Raw genomic sequence first — 18,178 nt, 5'->3', positions numbered from 1 at the left:
CCACACTCCCGAGCGGTAGTCGAGACCATTATCCCCATTTTACAGGTGGGGTAATTGAGGCAAGGGGGAAGGGACTTTCTTAACACGCTTCATTTTGAACCGCGGCAGAGCCATGACTAGACCCCGAGAAGTCTGAGCGTTGTAACTACTGTCATACTTACTGTAAAAACACTCACGGAAAATTAGTTGTTGCGCACAGGCGCTTGCTGCTGCTTCAATGATCTGTCTAGATCCGTCTATCAAACACGTACTGCTAGATCCCCAACCTCCTTAGGGACAGCAATATGTCTTGATTTTAACCAGACGTTTCGTGTATTAAAGGAGTGAAAAGATGCACTAGAAATGATAAGCCACGAGGCTGTCTGTCAATCCCATCCTTCCAGGAGCTTAGAGAATTGTGGGTTTAGTTCTAAACAGGGAGTCTTAGCAGGGCCAACTAGCCTCAAGTTTTAGACCTGGCTTGGAGGGGTGCGTTGTTTTTACAGCCCTATTTAAAAAGGAGCTCGAGTGGTGTGTGTGGGGGGGGGGGGGAGGGGAATGAGGTTTTCTGATGGAATCCCTGCCTTCACTTTCGGGTGTGTGGGTTTGCAGAGATGCCGAGGGTGTGCTGGGTGTGAGATGTGTCAGGGTTTGTGAGTGTAGGGCGTGTGCGTCGGCCTTTAGGGATGGGTGTAGGATGGATGTGAAGTGTATTTGCACATACGATCCTCTGCTTCCCTCCCTCCCCCCCCCCCCCACGCCGCCAAGGTGTACTAGTGCTTTAAAAGGCTGGCCAAAATCCGAGCCTGGGGCTTCACCGCAGCTCCCAATGCAAAACTTCCAAGGCTGGCTCGCTCTCGCTGGCAGCTGAGCAGATGTTATCCGACTGAATTTAGTTTAGCGTGACTGCAGCTCCCTTCCTCTGGCTCATCTCCTACATCTCTCTCTCTTTTTGCAGTGCTTGGGGGGCGGGGGGGAGGTGCATGGACCGTTCCCTCGCAGCTGATCTCTCTCGTTCTTTCTGGAGGACCTTTGAGGTTTTAAATCAAGCACTGACCGACAGCAAGGATTCTCCCTTTCCCCCGACGCCAGCCAGCAGCTCCCCTTTCTCTCCCCTCCCCAGCGGCAGTTCCGCCGCCTTATGCGTCAAATTTAAAGGGTTTCTTTTAAATTAATAAAGCAATTGGATGATGCGCGCTGGCGGAAGCGGGTTCAGCCTCATTGCCCCTGGAATACAGCTTTCTTTCAGCAAGATCTGGGGTGGATAACAGAGCCCCCTTCCCGCCTGGCTTTGGAATCTCTTTCAGAACCATGCAAGTGGGCAGCTCCTCCGGGTGAGCCGTGTGTACCTAAAGCGACTTGTCCAAGAGGGTGTGTGTGTGGGGAGCGGGAGGATTGGCACCCCCACAAAAACAGGACCGAGTCTGCATTATTCCTTGCTATCAAGGCGTGGAGTGGAGGAAGCCGGATCTCCGCTGCAGCCCCGGGGAAGGGCTCGGAGATTACTATTGCAGGAGAGGGGGAACTGGCCGTGCCCAGGTAAAACAAGCCAAAGAAATTAGCCACCGCTTTCCGGGCTGCCCTGGGTGCTGGGGGAAGGAGACGAGTGAAAACTGCCATCGATTGAGCTGCTGGGCAAAAGGCAAGCGGAGGGTGGGAAGGCAGCCAGAGGCTTCAGCACCACAGGATCCGTGGACAGCTCCTTGCGAGGCTGCTCTGGGCAGCCAGGGGCTTGGAAAGCGCCGGGAGGATTCGGATTTCCCCCAACTTGGGTGCGGAGGGGTAAGTTCAGTTTCTCTCTCTCCCCCGACCCCCGTAGGTGCGTTTCTCGTGGGGCGGGGTTTTCAGTCAGGTCCGGACGGGGCTCCTCACCGTGAGCCAAAAGTGGCTTTTAAGGAGCAATCCCGAGGACCGATCACCTTCTCTTCAAGACCAAAAATGCCCCTTCTGGAAAGCGTCTGACCTGCAGGACTGTAATGAACAAGGTGTGTGTAGGGGGCACGGGGGGAGCCTAGGTCCCATCCAGCTATCCTAGCCTTATTACTCTTCCGATGGAACGAGGGGGGAGGAGTGGGAAGACGGTTTACCTCAGAATTGGGGGCTTTGCTTGTTGGAGGACATGCTAGCGAAACCATCAGCACAGCCAGAGTCCTGCTAATGGGTTGCAGCGCATCATTGGGATTGCAGGAAACGGTTTGAACAAGAAGGGGACGTGGGGTGGGGTGGGGGGGAACCTTCCTTCTCCTGCCATAAATATAACAGCACCCAAATACCACAGGGGCAGAGAGATGCAGTAGAGGAACAGGCACGTAAGACCTTAAGTCAACATGTATTTTCCGCAGCAGGCTGGGTTCTGTTCCCTCTCCCTCTTGATCTTTTAATGTGGCATCTGCATAAATACAGAGGGATTGTTTGAACCCCGCTAACATTTTTAAGGGGGGAGCAGACTGCGCCGATCTAAGCTGGCGCAGAAAGACTTTAAACAAGGATTAAATCAAGCCCAGCGTGGAGAAAGATGCTTGCCAGGGGGAGCAACTGAAAGGAACCAAGGAGAAAGCGATTGAACCTGATCTGGACACTGGGGGGGGGGGGAGGGGGTGAGCCGCTGCTAAGTGAGCCGGATTCAATGTGCTTTCCGAGGCTGCTTGGTTGTTTCAATTTCACTCTTTCCTCAACTAATTTGCATCGTTAGTAGTTTGCATCCGCAGCGCCCCCAGTAGTGCTGGGGACTGTCTTCCCCCTCCCTGCGGGTCTTATTGCTTGGCTAATCCTGCCTGGTAATTAGCCCCACCACCTTTCCCAGAGCGTGACTCTGGGACTGGAAATCGGTCTCTGGCTTCTGCTAACCGCTAGCATCCCCTCGCCCCCACATACACACGCTGCCCTCTGGTGCTTGCTTGCTTCTTGCCTTGTGTTGCACAGTCCGTCTAGCGGAGGCTGGACTCCTATTACAGCTGTTAGGGGAGGGGATGCATTCCCCAGTGCTCTCTGCAGGGGAGAATGCGAACGGAGGCTAGAGAAGATATTGCCAATGCCAGAGCAGCGGAGTGTGACTCACAGCGTGGACCAGTCCAATAGACCCAGGCACCTGTAGTTACTGGTCAGGCTGTCTCTCCCCTGGCATCCGCTTTTTGCATTGCTGCCTTGCTCTCGAGCCCTCCTGGCTTCCCGGGAGAGATGGAAGAGACTGGAAGGACTAGCTGCTCGGGCTTCCATCCACAGCAGAAGGGTAAAGGTGCGTGTGGCCATCGCAGAGTAAATAGCAGCTACCCTTGTTAGGCCTGTGGAGTTGTTGTAAATAGAGTGTGAGTAGGTGAGGAGGCCGTGTGTTATCTCGGTTGTCTGTAAAGATCAGGGGCATGAGGCTAGCTTCCCAACAGCCTTTACATTTCCAATAAGCCAGAGGTGCTGGTGCTCTGTAGAGGAACCACTTCGGAAGGTTGGATCCACGCCTTGCCTGTATCCTGGGTACAAACACATCCATGTGTTTCAGAGTAGCAGCCGTGTTAGTCTGTATCCGCAAAAAGAAGAACAGGAGGACTTGTGGCACCTTAGAGACTAACAAATTTATTAGAGCATAAGCTTTCGTGGACTACAGCCCACTTCTTCGGATGCATATAGAATGGAACATATATTGAGGAGATATATATACACACATTATGTATGTGTGTATATATATCATTATGTATGTGTGTATATATATCTCCTCAATATATGTTCCATTCTATATGCATCCGAAGAAGTGGGCTGTAGTCCACGAAAGCTTATGCTCTAATAAATTTGTTAGTCTCTAAGGTGCCACAAGTCCTCCTGTTCTTCTTTTTACATCCATGTGTGTTTCGTTTGGGGGCTGTGGCCCTCTAGTCAGAGCTGTTGTGACAGCAGAGCTGGGGTTTCTTTTTAAGAGAAAATCTGATTGGTATCTGACAGCCCAATGCCCAAGGGTAACTTGCTGGATGTCCCCCCATCCCCCACCTTTCTATTATAATGTATTTTAAATGTCATAAGTTTGTTGTGTTCAACTCATCCCTAGCAGGGTGCTTTTGTCTCAGAAAACCGCCACCATCATATTGCTTGTGTCTGCACTTAGGAGGCTCGGGGATGAGTCATCCTTGTTGCTGGCTGACCTTTGGCTTTGGGTTTGAAGAGGGAACAATACAAGGCTGGGTTGGAGGAGAGAAGTGGAGTGGTGGAGAAGGTCCCATGCGCTGGCTGGTTGCCCTAGGCACAGCCTGTGGGTGAAGAGAGACCATCAGATCGGTTGAATGCCTGCAGGAGCTCAGGGAAATACCAGTAGTTAAATCAAGAGCTCATCTCACTTCTCCGTTCCCCGAACAGCAGCTTGTTTCCTTCAACTACCAGGGAGAGCCTGAGTTCAGGTCTCCTTCCTTGCAGAAGTTCCTGCTGCTCAGGGGGAGAGAAGGCATTGGACTGGGAAAAGGCTCACCCCTGCCTTGCAGTGCAGCTCAGGACTGAAGGGGACAGGGTGAGGAGAGAGCCCCCCTCCTTTCTCAATCCCCGCTGCAGTTTCAGAACAACATGCTCCCAGATGCAGTGCTGTCTGTGGGGAAGTTTTTGCAATTGCTCCTTTTCTTCTGCCAGGAATACAACACACTTCTCCTTCATTCAGATATCGGAGCCAGTGAGTTTGGCCCTGGGGTTGGAGCTCGCTGAAGGGAGCGAGGGGTAAATCACAGGAACATAGGTCAGACCACGGGTCCTTTCCTGTCTCTTACAGTGGCTAGCACCAGTTGCTTCTGAAGGAGGTGCCCGATGCCCCTGCAGTTATAATAAAACCTCCTCTGAAGGCAGGTTCTCCCTGACCCATCAGTTTGGGCAGCCTTCCTGCTTCATAGCATGCTCTAAGAGAAAAAGGGTGGCCCCAGGGTTAGTGTGCTAGCCCTGGATTTTGTAGATCCAGCTTCAATTTCCTGCTCCATGTACCCTTGGGCAAGTCTCTCTGTGCCTCAGTTCCCCATCTGTACAATAGGGATAATAGCCTTCCCTACCTCACCGGATAAATGATTGTGAGAAGCCCAGATACTCTGGTGTTGGATCTAGAGATCCAAAAAGCAGAGAGGGAAGTGAAATAGAAGTTTACACTCAGAACAAAATCCCCCTTCCCCCCACCCTGATGATGTTCCTGGCAGTCCCAATTCCCCAACTTCCCTGACAGCTTTCCATGGCCTCAGTGCTTAATTTGTAATGAGCGAGATGCCGGGGCTCAAGCAATTTTTTTACTTTAATAACTGACGCAGCAAGCCCAGAGGTGCCGGGGCTCTGAACTACCAAGCCCAGAGGTGCTGGGGCTTAGCCCTGGCAAGCCCTGGCACAAATTAAGCCCTGCATTGCTTCTTGTCGATATCAGACTGGCAAGTGCATGGGGCTATTGGGTGACAGTTCCTCTGTCAGCCGAGGCTCAGAAATATTGTCACAAAATATCAGGGGGAAAACTGTGCTTTTCAACTTTTGCATTGCTTGCCTGATGGTCTTTCACTCTCCTGAATATTTGAAGGTGGTGGAAGAAAATCAATGTGCTGAAAACCACTTCACCTAATCATAAACCACCATAAAATAAGAACATGAGAATGGCTATACTGGGTCAGACCAAAGGTCCATCCAGCCCAGTATCCTGTCTACTGACAGTGGTCAATGCCAGGTGTCCCAGAGGGAGTGAACCTAACCGGTAACGATCAAGTGATCTCTCTCCTCTCCTCTTCTCCCACCCTGAGTATTTTTGTGCTGGCCCCTTAATCTTGCTGTTGTTGCTTGGCTCGCTCAGGCTCTTTCCCCCGTAGTCTTCTTGTAGCAATAAGAGTGCCCCCTCTCTGAAATGTAACGACTTTACATGCACATGCATTACACATCACGGCCCAGCAAGAAGCCCCTCTGGGGACATCAGGATATGCTCCACTGAACCTGCCTTGCCTATCTGCCAGCACTGAAGACTTCCAGTGATGACTGGTTGGAAAAGGGGTGTGTGGATGGCGGGTTGTCAGTTATTAGTAGAGTGATATCCTGGGACTTGCACAGGGGGTGGGGGCGATGCCCCCATGCATGTGGCAAGATCCTGGGCCCCTGTTTTGCAGCTGATGATTTCTGATGAGATGAAAGTTGGGCAGTTCTGTCATTCTACACCTGAGCTGCCCCAGTTAGCGAGTGGTTATCAAAAATTAATGTAAAGGTTTCATTGCATTTGTACAAGCAGAAATGAAGACCAACTTCTTCCAACCCCGATGCTTCGGTTGGGATTGTTTATTAGTACAATCAATGCTGGTTCAAATCAGAAACCCTGCTTTGTTTCTCTGCCTGTCACTCTGTCAAATCCTCTGATCTCTGGCTGATACGTTCTCCCAGTCCTCCTTGCTGTTCCTTTTTGGTGCGATACAATCCTTGAAAGCGAGGGATTAAGACTGGCTCTGTTTTACAAAGAACAGGAGAGGGAGGACTTGCCTGCAGTTACATATATTCAGATGTGGCCTGATCCAATGCCCATTGGGAATCTCTTTCTATTGACTTCAATGGCCTTTGGGTCAGGTCCCACGTGAGGGGGAGAATAGTTTTATAATGACCTAAATGAAGGCTGCTACTTCCCTTTGGAACGTTGTGTTATTATTTATGAACGTTATTTATTAAGAACAGTATGTTTCAGAGATTTCTACTTAGTAGCGCTCCGCTTTCCTTTAAAAAATGAGCATGCAGAAGATGTTGCCATTAGCTGGACCACATCCAATGGAGGTAGATATTAGCTTTCTTTTAATTGGGTCATGATTATTATGTAAGAGCTCATGGTATTGGCCTTGCTAGTTAATCCAGACATCCATTGAATTGGGGCCTTATTTTAATTAAATGTTTTTTTGTTTAAGTACAGGGCCTGTGTTTTTCTACTAAGAACTCGCTCATAGCCCTGGGGCTACTTTTCTTGCTTAGGCAAACAAATACTGGGCACCTTAACTTGAATTCTTTAGGCTTCCACTTTGTTTAAGCCATTTCTTGACTACTTCTCCCTCCCCTCGCCCCCATTCTGCTGTACTTAACACAGGCTTGGCAGCAAAATCTACAGCCAAAGCAAAGTCCCCCATAATAGCCTCTCAAGTGGGGAAAAACTAGTGCAAGCTAATTGGAATATTATGCTGTGATAAGACTGTCCTCGCTCTCCAAAGGATTAGCAGGTGGAGAAAAGGGTCTTGCTGCTGGTTTAAACTCACAACAGCTACAGCAGCGAAACCAAGAGAGGATCTCTCCTTGTTGAGCTTTTGCACTGGGGAGTCCATGCTAGTTAGGATTAGTGGATTTTAAGCACTTCAGCGCCTCTTTCCAGTAGGGAGGAGGAAATATGGTTTAGGGGTTTAAGCGGGGGACTGGGAGCAGGGGTGTAATTTGCTATGGGTCAAGGGGGGCAGTTGCCTCCCCAGACCTTTAGTCTGGCACTTCCTCAGACTTCTGACAGGTCTATATGCTCAACTTTTTGCCTCCCCCGAGGTCGCAGGAAATAACATATTCACATATAATTTTCTATACGCTGACACATCTTTTCGCCCCCTGCTGCCCCAATTTTTTTCTGAAATGGTGCCCCTGCCTGGGAGGTAGGACTTGTGGGTTCTCCTCCCCAGCTCGGTAAAGGTGTGGATTAGTGGTTAGAGCAGGGGACTAAGAGGCAGGACTCCTGGGTTCTATTTTCAGCTCAACAGGTGACTTTGGTGGGTGAAGTCACTTAAGAACGGCCAGACTGGGTCAGACCAAAGGTCCATCTAGCCCAGTGTTCTGTTTTCCGACAGTGGCCAGTGCCAGGTGCCCCAGAGGGAATGAACAGAACAGGGAATCAAGTGATCCATTCCCTGACACTCATTCCCAGCTTCTGGCAAACAGAGGCTAGGGACACCATCCCTGCCCATCCTAGCTAATAGCCATTGAGTTGAGCAAATCATTTCAATCGCTCCATGCCTCAGTTTACCCATATGTAATTTGGGTGTGATCTTTTCCTTCCTACCTTGCACGGGTGCTGGCGAAGCTGAATGAATGCCTCTACAGCCTTCTGAAATCATGGGGCGGTGGGCTCATCGTGCAATGTGACGATGTTACAATACAGCTCCAATAAACTCAACTTTGTATCACAGAGCTGTTACGGTGACCTAAATCATAACCGTTTGGGAATCCCAGGCCAAATTCTGCTCCCAGGTACATGGATGTAACTGCATAGAAATCAATGCAGTTGCACCATTCAGAGAAAGAGTTCGTCCCCTCTTAGAGCTGGTATGTATCATGCAAAGAACTGCCCCGATGTTGTGAAATCCTGTGATCTCTGCATGCTACAATCGCCCTTGCTTTCCCTGTTGGTATGATCTAATCCTTGAAAGCACTAGGAGGACCATTTGGCTTATGGTGTTGTGGAAGAATTTCACTTAACCATTCTGTAATGAGGACCTCTAACCACTTCTGGTCCCTCGCTGAATTTCTACCCCCCGTAATTCGAAGGCTCTGCTTGTGCCCATTTTACTTGTCAGGCAAACAATGTGACTTCAGTATGGGTGTTTGTATTTACACCTTAAGGGCCAGATCCTCAGCTGCTGTACATTGACGTGCCTCTAGTGAAGTCAACAGAGCCCCATTCCTTTCCATCAGCTGAGGAACTGGCCCAAGATTTTCAAAGGGGCTCAATCCTGCTCCCATTCACTGCTGAACTTCCACTGACTTAAATGAGACCAGGATCTGGCCCCATAATTCTCGCTCCCGTTACTGGGAGCTCTGTGGTTGGAATCCCAGAGTCTCTTTGGCAGCTCGGCAGTTGCAGTGTGGCTTCTGCTCCAGGAAGTCTGACGTTGTGGGGGTGCGATATTTGTTGTCGATGCCAACATACCTGTGCCAGTACAGTCTCCGTAGCATAGACCTACCCTTAACGATTGCCAGACCAAATTGGCTCTCTTTACAAGTCAAAAGTGGATGGCCTCTTGCTGCTGAAACTGCCAATTCCAGCTGAGGTCTGAATAACCCTGCCAGGTGTCTTCTGCTTGGTACAGCAGGGCTGGCAATAAAGACTCTGGAATTGGAGTTTAACTGTTAGTGGTGGCCCGGGGGGATGAGCAGTACAGTCCGCTTGAAATCGCATGGAAAAACCTTTGTTGGGAGCAGATTGGATAGTTTGACTGAAACCTCTGCAGACAAGGCACCACAGGCTTCAAGTGTTTCACCTTCATGCCACATTTGCTGAGTTGATGGCTAAAAAGACTCCCCCCTCCCCCCCCCCTGCAACTGGCAGCCCTGAAAATTCATCCTAAAATCTGGGATTCAAGCTGGGAGTGGGGGTGGGGATAGAGGTGGTATCTTTATTACTCATGCAGAATTATCATTGGTAACAGAGTCTGTAGTCAAGTGGTCATGATAGGGTTAACTGGGATACCCAGAGTATTTTAGGGTGAAGCTATGTTCCACCTTTCCCTGACTTCCTGATTTAGTCCCCCCGCCCCCTTGTTGTGATGCAGCTTAAATAAAGCAGCAAGCTCCCAGCCTGCAGTCTTGAGTAGACTTAATTTTCCTACCCCGAGTGGTCCTTTACAAATGCTTCCATGGGCCTGTCTGCACAGCTCCAACGCAGGGCAGAACTTGGCTCGGCAACGAGAACTCTGCCAACGATTTTGGTGCTGCTGCATGAGCCGGAGAGGAATCCGCTTCCCTCTCCCAGAGCTGCGTTGGCTCAGCTGGTTTAACAGGAGGAAAAAAGAAAGTAACTGCTGATGTTTGTAGGTCCTACAGGCAGGGAGGTATTGGTAACGTGGCTGCTTTTCAGAGCAGAACCCCACTTTAATGGAGACCCCTCTGGCCAGCTCAGAGGGTGTTCAGCATGAATTCAGCCTCTGTTGCAGAAGTTGGAATATTTTCCAGCAGCAACATGGGAGCGAGTATGTGCCCTGAGTCTGTCTGTAGGATACAGTGAGCAAGCCAAAATCTGCTCAAACTGCACGTCTGCACCCTTGTTGACTTCAAAGTGCCTTTGGGCTTTGAGAGCTTGGATGAAAGTGCCCTTGAAGTTGCCCTGTAAGGAGTGTACTCAATTTAAATTGAAGGTGGAATTTGGCCTGGCAAGTTGATGTCTCGCTCCATGGCTTAAGCACAAGGATACTGTGACCTAACCATTTCCCCTGGCTCTGAAGTGCTTGTGCTGCATTGGGAGTGGAGGATGCCTCTTCTTGTGATGATATCTTTGAATCTGAGGTAGCCGGGACAAGCCACAGCTACCATCTAAGTGCAAAGCATCAGCCACTCACTTGCATTGGAAGCCTCGCTGCCCAAGATCTGCCATGATTCCCACCACCAGCTTCTCACAGTGGGCTACAATTGCACCATTTGTCAGTGATGTAGGAGCCCCCTAGAATCCAATAGGGACAATGTAATAATGCTTTGTACTGAGATGGCAGCTTTCAGCTGGAGATCTCCAAGCACTTCATGAGAGGTAGTGGTGTGTTAGGAGGGATGGGTATTCTGTTTTACAGATGACTAAAGGGAGATCACCTATCACTCTTGGGAGGTAGGTGAGTAACCAGTCCATTATAGCAATGTACATAAGCACCATTGCCCTGTATTGGATGGAACTGTGTGACATAGGTCCTGTATGGTGAACAACTAATGGAGATTCTCCGTCACAGAGGAACAGGGCTTTTGGAGCAGGAAGGTCTGGGTTCTACCCTCACTGTCGTGAAGTTCCCAGTGGCCACAGGCACAGGGGGTGGCATGGTGACAGCTGTGAACTACTGTATGGCCATAGGTTTAGTATGATATTCCTATGTAACAGGGGTGTGTGTGGAGGGGTGGGGAACACAGAGGCTGTCGTCCTGTCTATGCTGCATTCAGATGTGTGATTGAAACATGTGGAGACATGCCCAAGCTAGCTTTGATCTAGCCAGCTCCAGCAACAAGAGCAGTTGAGGCAGCATGAGCTAGCCTAGAGTACATACCCCGGGTGGGTTGTACAGCCCGGGCTGCCATGGCTTCATGCTATTGTTACTCAAGCTAGCCTGGATATGTCTAGGCTGCAGCCACACCTCTGCTTCCGGTGCAGACAGACTTTAAGTGATGGGCCTGAGTGAGTCACTGGCAAAGCCAGGCGGAGAACGCAGGAGTCCCAGCTCCTGATCTTCCAGCTATCAGACAACACTCCTGCTATGGAAACCATTGATTGTAGGCAGCTGGCAGAGACCGCTCTAGAGGAGCTGGGCAGTCAGATGCAAGCAGAGAAGTCAGTCGTGTAAGGGGCCTGCAAATCAGGCTGAGAAGTACGAACCCTTTAGAGCGACAGCTGTAAACCACCAGCACTTAATGCAACGCAGTGTTTTATTTAAAGCATCCTGTGTTCAAGGCCATTGCAATCAAGCTGAGTGAGAAATGATGCCACGTAAAAAGGGGTCTGAATACATCGGGATGACGCCAGTGAGAGCCAAGGTGCGCTATAGAGGACAAGTTGCAGGCAGGAGGCCAGGGCTATATAGACGAATGGGCAGTTAGGGCCAGGTCCTCAGCGGGTGGAAATGACCAGAGACCGACTGGAGTCAAGGCGGCTATGCCTATTTATGCCAGCTGAGGATCTGACCCAGTGTAAAGATGGACTCAGTCCCTCAGCTTGAGGGTGCTCAGATCCTTAATGGGTTGGGCTTATAAACCCTAGCTACATTGCTATGAGGTGGGTTAGTATTTTTCTCTTCATTTGGGGAAACTGAGGCAGAGAAGGGCTGGGAGTTGTCTTAAGTTTCTGCAGTGAATCACTGGCAAAGCTAAAATCAGGGCGAGAGTGTTCCTAGCTGTGTGCTCTGCTCACTAGATGCTGCTGCTTCTGCCCTGCTCCCCCACCTCTTGCTGCCTTATGGCCAAGACACAAGTTCCAGGTATAATTCAGTCTGCAGCACAAGGCAGCTTGCAGACAAGCTACCACCCTCGGCAGCTTCCCTGTGTAACGAAGCGAATGACACAGTGGTAATATGGATGCGCTGCCCTCTCCATCCAAAGACAGACCTGAGCTATTCATTTAACACCTTTAACACTGCCCAGGCACTTTTCCAACTCATCATTTTATGGCAGTGTCGGCAGGAAGTGCCACCCAACTGTGTGCTGGGGACACTAAAGTGGGCCGTTAAAAACTCCATAATCCCGTGCTTCCATCTCTCTTCGAGGGATAATGCCATCTCCCAGCCAAGTGCCATTCGCCCACTGCTGGGCCCAAGAACTGCAGCATGGTGCTCTCAAGGAACAGGCACAACCAATGCAACTACTGCTGAGAAGCACTAGAGAAGCGGGGTATTTTTGCAGTTGGACGTGTCAGGTCTCAAAGACCACACCTGTGGTGGTAGCCGTTATGGAGGCTGTGGGGCTGGCAGGACTCAGGTGGGCTCAGGTTAGATGACCACGTGTTAAAATCCTAAATCCTGTCTACACTCCAGCCTGTGCCAGTGAAACTGCACCCATTGGGAATGAAGGGTCCAACCCTCCCTAGCCTAAGGTACCATTCCCCCACATCACCTTTCCTCCGCTTCCCAGGCGAGCAGATGACACTAACAAATGCTAATTAACGTCTCAATAACATTAAGCTGAGCCGCTCTCGGAATGCTTCCATTGATAATCGAGTTACAGAAAGCCAGCCCAGGAGCGGGGTGCTCTGAGCGGGGTAAGTGGACTTGGCAGTTCTTTCCGAGCAGGATAGATGGAGCAGGCAAACCAGAACTGGCCAGCAGCATTAATATCCACTTGTGAAAGTCCTGATGTTCGTTAAGTGGGTTTGACTCGGGCAGAGCGATAACCAGAGCTGGGGATTTACGGCCCAGGAACCTGGAAATGCGCACATCATCCGATTAGTTACCGTGCCTTTTGCCAGATTTCTGCTCCAGCCTTTGGAGTGTGTGTGTGTGTGGGGGGGCCGAATCTCTCATTTGAATTAGAACGAGCCATCAAGACGGGCTCATTATGTGCTGATAAAGCGCTTGTCTGGCGTGGAGAGGCTGGGGTTGTGCTTTGCTTTCCTCTTGCTTCCGTGAATAAATCCCAGGCTCTCTCGCTGTCCAAATAGCTCAGCTGCAGCTGAGCTCAGTGGAAACAGAGAAGGGGAAATGCACCATCGCACACTTTCCGTGTGTTTGCAGCTCTGTGGTTTTTTGGTAACTGAAAACCTGGGATTGGAGGAGGGGGAGACGGGGGACACAATATTCTAGATCTGTGGATGTAACACTTACATGGCCGTTGTTCCTAGAGGCTTCAAACAGATCAGGGCTCTGTTGTGCCAGGCGCTGTACAAACACGGATGCTGTATTTTGAAATGGTAAACAGGAAGGTGGGGGGGGAGGGGTTATCTTTTGATTTAGCCACTCAGTCCCATGTAGTGACTCATGGGCTGTCACATACAGCTGCCTGTGTGGATCCTCTAGTGGAATGAGCAGAATTACCCTTGAACAGCTGCTCCTGTATCGTTTTGGCAAGCACTGGGATAGGTGCAGAGCATGAAGATGGGTGGATCTGTTTATTTAACTCAGATTTTCTTTCCTTATGCTTCTGAGTGGGGCTGGTGCCCCGGGGCTAGAGCCGCTGCGCTGCAGCATCCCAATGCCTTTGAACCAGGATTCCCCCCATCTTAATTCTGCAGCTCAGACTCCCCTCCGACTCCAGCTATTTAGGCCTTGCTGTGTGCAGGGGATAGCTGAGTGCTTTTCAGCCGGAGTGAAATACCTACAGAGCTAGGCTGACTTGCACCAGCTGAGGATCTGGCCCCTGGCTCAGTGGAATTGCCGGCTTGGGTATCTAGATGACTGTGCGCCAGCTTTCGGAGGCGAGGTTCTGTCTGCATGGGGATTTGGGCATTTGCCTCTTTGCCATGTGCCTGCATCCAGAGGCACTTTTTGTGAGAGCGGGGATTTGCCTCTGTGTCCCGATCCAAAATACCTCCTCTCCCACACCCCCATTAGCCTGCTATGTGCTGTGCAACTGCCACCTCCCCACCCCAGAGGTGAGTGCATTTCAGTGGGGGTGTGATTCTTGTTTAAGTGCTTTGGGATGCAAGTTGCCAGCTAAATGTAAGATACAGTTATGTAAAAGGGTAACCTAGCTCCAGGGGAAGAGTCCCCAGGCCTGGAGGATGCACCAGTAAAGCTGTTAGCAGCTGAATTATTCATCCACTGAGTATGTTAGGCTTCCCGAGTCCTCTCTCCCCATCCTCCCCGCCCAGTGCTGCTTTTGTCCTCGTTCAGCTTCCCGGGACTGAAGGAACCCGTGGGAATGGATGGGGAGAGCGGCGGGTAACAGCCAGGTAATTGGGACCCTTTGCAGAGCCTGAAGAGAGGAAATCAGCGAGGGCTCTGAAGCACATTGGTCATTTTAGAGCTGGGGGTAGGGGGCAGAAAGTCACTTTCGAATTTTGCCTGTTTGGACTCAAGATTGTATCAGCTTTTTGGAGCAAGAGGAGAGAGGGGTGTGTGTGTGTGTGTGTGTGTGTGTGTGTGTGTGTTGGGGGGGGGAGGGGTGGGAATCACTCCTCTCCTGCCCCATTTCCAACACACTCCTTGGACCCTCTCTGGCTCCTTGTAGCATCTCACTTGAGACGGGGAGGGGGATTCAGGGGAGTTCTTGTCCTCTCATTATTTGCACCTCTTTGTTACCTGCTGTGATATTTTTACCTTCAGCTCATTCAGATCATATGATCAAAAGATACATGAGAGGGAGAGAGAGAACAGGAGGGAAATAATCTTATTTTAAAAGAGAAGCCGCTCCCAGGCTCTCTAGGTGCTCCAGGCTCTGCTGAGCTTTACTGCTGGGCCTCATTCCAGAGCTGTGATATAATATTTCCCTTGTGGTTCCGTGGCTGATGTCGCAGAAGCTGGGACCAGCTGAGCAGGGTGTCTCCCCTCCCCCGCCCAGCCCTCTTTGCACTCTGCAGAAATGTTCTGGCTCGTTGCATTTGCAGTCTGAGCCAGTGAGATGGGCTTTGGGTCACTCAGTCCTCAAAAGGAAACCCACAGAACGGTTGGCTGCTGAGTGGGTCTTTACTCAAAGGGCGAGCTGCACGGGGATGCTTCAGAGAGCGCTAGATAAGGGATTTCAGGATCCTGGGCACATCCCTTCCCACCCCTGCATTGTGGCCCTGCCCATGCTTAGCAAGGGGTTACAAGATGGTTGGTGGGAGGCGGGGGGAATCTCTTCTTCCTAGATCACCACCCCTGCTCTTCTGAGTGTCTGGGTTTCACCGGAGGAGGAGGAAGACTCTGCACTTGCTTCTCCAAGCAGAGAGCACTTCTGCTTTCTGGAGCAGAGAACGCTGCACATGTGGGTCCCTCACTGCTCAGTGTCAAGGCCCTTTAGCACCTGCCTATTGGATCTAAGCCTTAATCCAGCCCTGTGCTTAAACCAGGGCGTGGCCTCAGCATAGGGCCCTTTCTTTATATTGCAGTGTTCTAGGCATGTCCCGGTTTGATGGGCTTCAGTGTCTGCCATGGTGCCAGCTCTGCTCTGGCCTGTTTCTCAGCTCCTTGCAAGTCAGCTGGGGGAGGCTGGGAACAGGCTGTGTATTGAGAAGGCTACATTTGTCAGCAATGGGAGCTGGAGACGTTCAGCATCTCTCCTGGCGGGTTCCCTTCTACAGGATGCCAGTGCTCTGTAGACTGCACCAACTTCCTGGGGTGCAGTTCAGAGTGCCCAGATTGATCTTTGATACCCTATATGGTTTGGGTCCTCGTTGCTGGAGCCCCTCACCCCTGTCATGCAACTTGACGTCGGCTGATGAGCTCTTGCTAAGAGTCCTGAGATGTGAACATCTGGGGCCTGGATGGGTGTGGGGACATGGGGCATATCTGGTCCTGCAGCAGCCAGCTTCACTGGCCATCAGTAAAAAGTGCACAGCTCCCCTGGGCTTTGCCTGTGGCCTTGGGAGCTACATGTATTGGTTTTCTTGTTACAGGTCGCGGCTGTTTTGCTCGATTAGCATCTATTCCTGTTGTTTTGCCTTGTTGCCTAGAGAGGCAGTTCAACACGCTGGAAATAAAGGGCTCGGGGACCTTGTCTCGGGCTCCACCCTGACCGGATTTGAACCCGGCTGTAAAAATCCGCTGGCGTGTCTAATGCAGCAGCAGCCAAGGGCGAGCGGAGTGAGCAGCACAAAGCCTCTCATTAAGGACCGAATCCTGAGTTCCTTTCCCAGCGTCTGCCCTCGTACGCCGGCTGACCGAGCTCCATTTGAGGTCCGTGGGCCAAATCAGGAGTGATCTGATTCCTATGCAAGTCCATGCCACTGGGATGAGGCCCTGGGGCTTCACTCAGGGCACGTCTATGCCAGAGGTGTGATTTCCAGCCCGGGTAGACGTACCCAAGTTAGCTCTGATCGAGTGAGCGCCCTAAAAATAGCGGGGTAGCTGTGGGCAGCGGGATGGGCTAGCCGCCAAGAATGTCCCTAGGGTCTCGGATGAGATGGTGTTTGGGGCAGCTAACCGTTCCCGTTGGCCGTGCCTTTGCGACTATACTGGTATTTTTAGCACTCTAGCTTGATTGAAGCTAGCATGGGTAAATCGAACCAAAAAGGAAATGACCCCTCCAGCTCCAGGTGTATGCATACCCTTCATTTTGGCCTTAATAAGGGCTGAGTTCGGAGCTCAGGGTTTAGCCCAAGGACTTAAGCGGGTTCTAGCTTGTGCATTCCTAGTGTTAAAACCAAACCCACACTTGCTAGTGTTGTTAACTAATAGAACAAAAAGTTGTTACGTTTGGCTCAATGCCAAGATCAAGCTCCTTATCCGCTCCAGAAGTGGCTGCATTTTGGTGGGGGGAAGAAGTGGTTCCTGTATATTCACAGAACATATAAGGAAGCCCCCCAACCCCCTTAAGTACAGGTCCCTAAACAGGCCTGAAAAGTTCTGATGAACCTGCAACTGCTGCATTTGTGCACCAAAATGTGGGTTTGAACGTGAGAACCAGGTGTTTGTGCGTATGTGTGCAGGGATAGTTACCTGTGTAATTACCCAATCTTTGTGCACACACCAGTGGGTTTGGGCAAGGTGCTTAAATGTACAGAGCAAAGATAGCTTAGTGGTTAAGGTAATGGGCTGGGACTCAGGATATCTGGGCTCTGATCACCTGATATATTTAGCTCCTGTTCTGGGTTGAGGTTTCTAGGCACTACCAGAATATAAATAGTCAATAAGTGTTGCATGCTTAGCTTAGGCATGTGCATAGAAACGCTTTGTTCTGTAGCGTTCCAGGAGTTATGTACCCGTGCAATATTTATTATTCAGATCGAGCAATGAATATTTATCTAGCTCAGCATTGCAAGAGTGCAAGGACAACATACCGGTCCAGGCACGGAATCTCAACTGCCCTTTTACAATGACACTTCAGCGATGAAGAAAAAACTAATTTTGTTCACCTGTCTCAAAAATATTATGGACCCAGGGTGAATTGAGTTCTACAAGGGTGTATTACCTAGACGTGGATCCCAAGCCCAGTCAGCGTGGCCAAGTAGCCACTGGTTGTACAGTCCTTTGTGGCAGGGGAGATAGGACTTGGCAATAAGAGCAATTCTTTGAGGCTGATGGACACAGACAGACCCCGAGGTGCTCCCTGGAGCCCTGATTGTGTTGTCTAGTCTCACTGTCTGTGGTTTCCCGCAGTCATGGAACAGACCGCTAGCTGCTCTCCTTTAGCTCAGGAGTGAGGAGAAATGGGTCTGCTCCCCAGTGATTGGCTCTGAACGCTAAGCTTCCCTAAAGGTTGGGAGTGTCTATAGGTCTGGGGTTTGGGCCTATGGCCATTTCTATTGGTGATTAGTTTTTTGGGCCTGATTCTCCATTTTCCTGGACCCTGCCTAGTTACTTGCATTGCCTCAGAGGGAGTGTAAACTGCTACCAGAACAGAATGGTAGCGTTTATACTCCTTGGGCACTGGGGCAAACTGTCCCGAGCTGATGTAAAGAGCTGCACAAAGGAATCCACTTGCAGCGTGCAACGAGAAGTTTTATGGGTCCTGCAAAACCCAGTAACTACGCTACATGTTCTGGAGCACCATCTGCTGGCAATTTACTAGTGACATCTATACACATCCAGAGCACTCTTGTAACATCAAGGACAGCCCATGAGTCCTGGCAGAGAACTGGACACTCTGCCTAATGCAGCAATAGGGTGGATCCCTCATTGGGAGAAACACCACTTCAGACTTCATCCCTGTAAGAACTGCCACTATTGCTGCT

At 50.5% G+C, this 18,178-nt stretch overlaps 1 protein-coding gene across 2 annotated transcripts in view; it reads left to right on the top strand.

Annotated features, from left to right (window-relative positions):
- Positions 1-844: 844 nt before the first annotated feature.
- The window catches only part of GRM4 (glutamate metabotropic receptor 4), a 216,837-nt gene continuing 199,503 nt past the window's right edge, over positions 845-18,178 (top strand). For both annotated transcript variants that reach the window (XM_008174587.4, XM_005309676.5), the window contains exon 1: positions 845-1,761. The gene's annotated coding sequence lies outside the window, so the exon portion shown is untranslated. The remainder of the gene's footprint in view (positions 1,762-18,178) is intronic.

Source organism: Chrysemys picta, chromosome 4 (genome assembly GCF_011386835.1).
Source record: "Chrysemys picta bellii isolate R12L10 chromosome 4, ASM1138683v2, whole genome shotgun sequence".
Taxonomy (NCBI): domain Eukaryota; kingdom Metazoa; phylum Chordata; order Testudines; family Emydidae; genus Chrysemys; species Chrysemys picta.
Note: the sequence above shows the minus strand (reverse complement) of the source record. Positions and strands in the feature narration are given on the sequence as shown.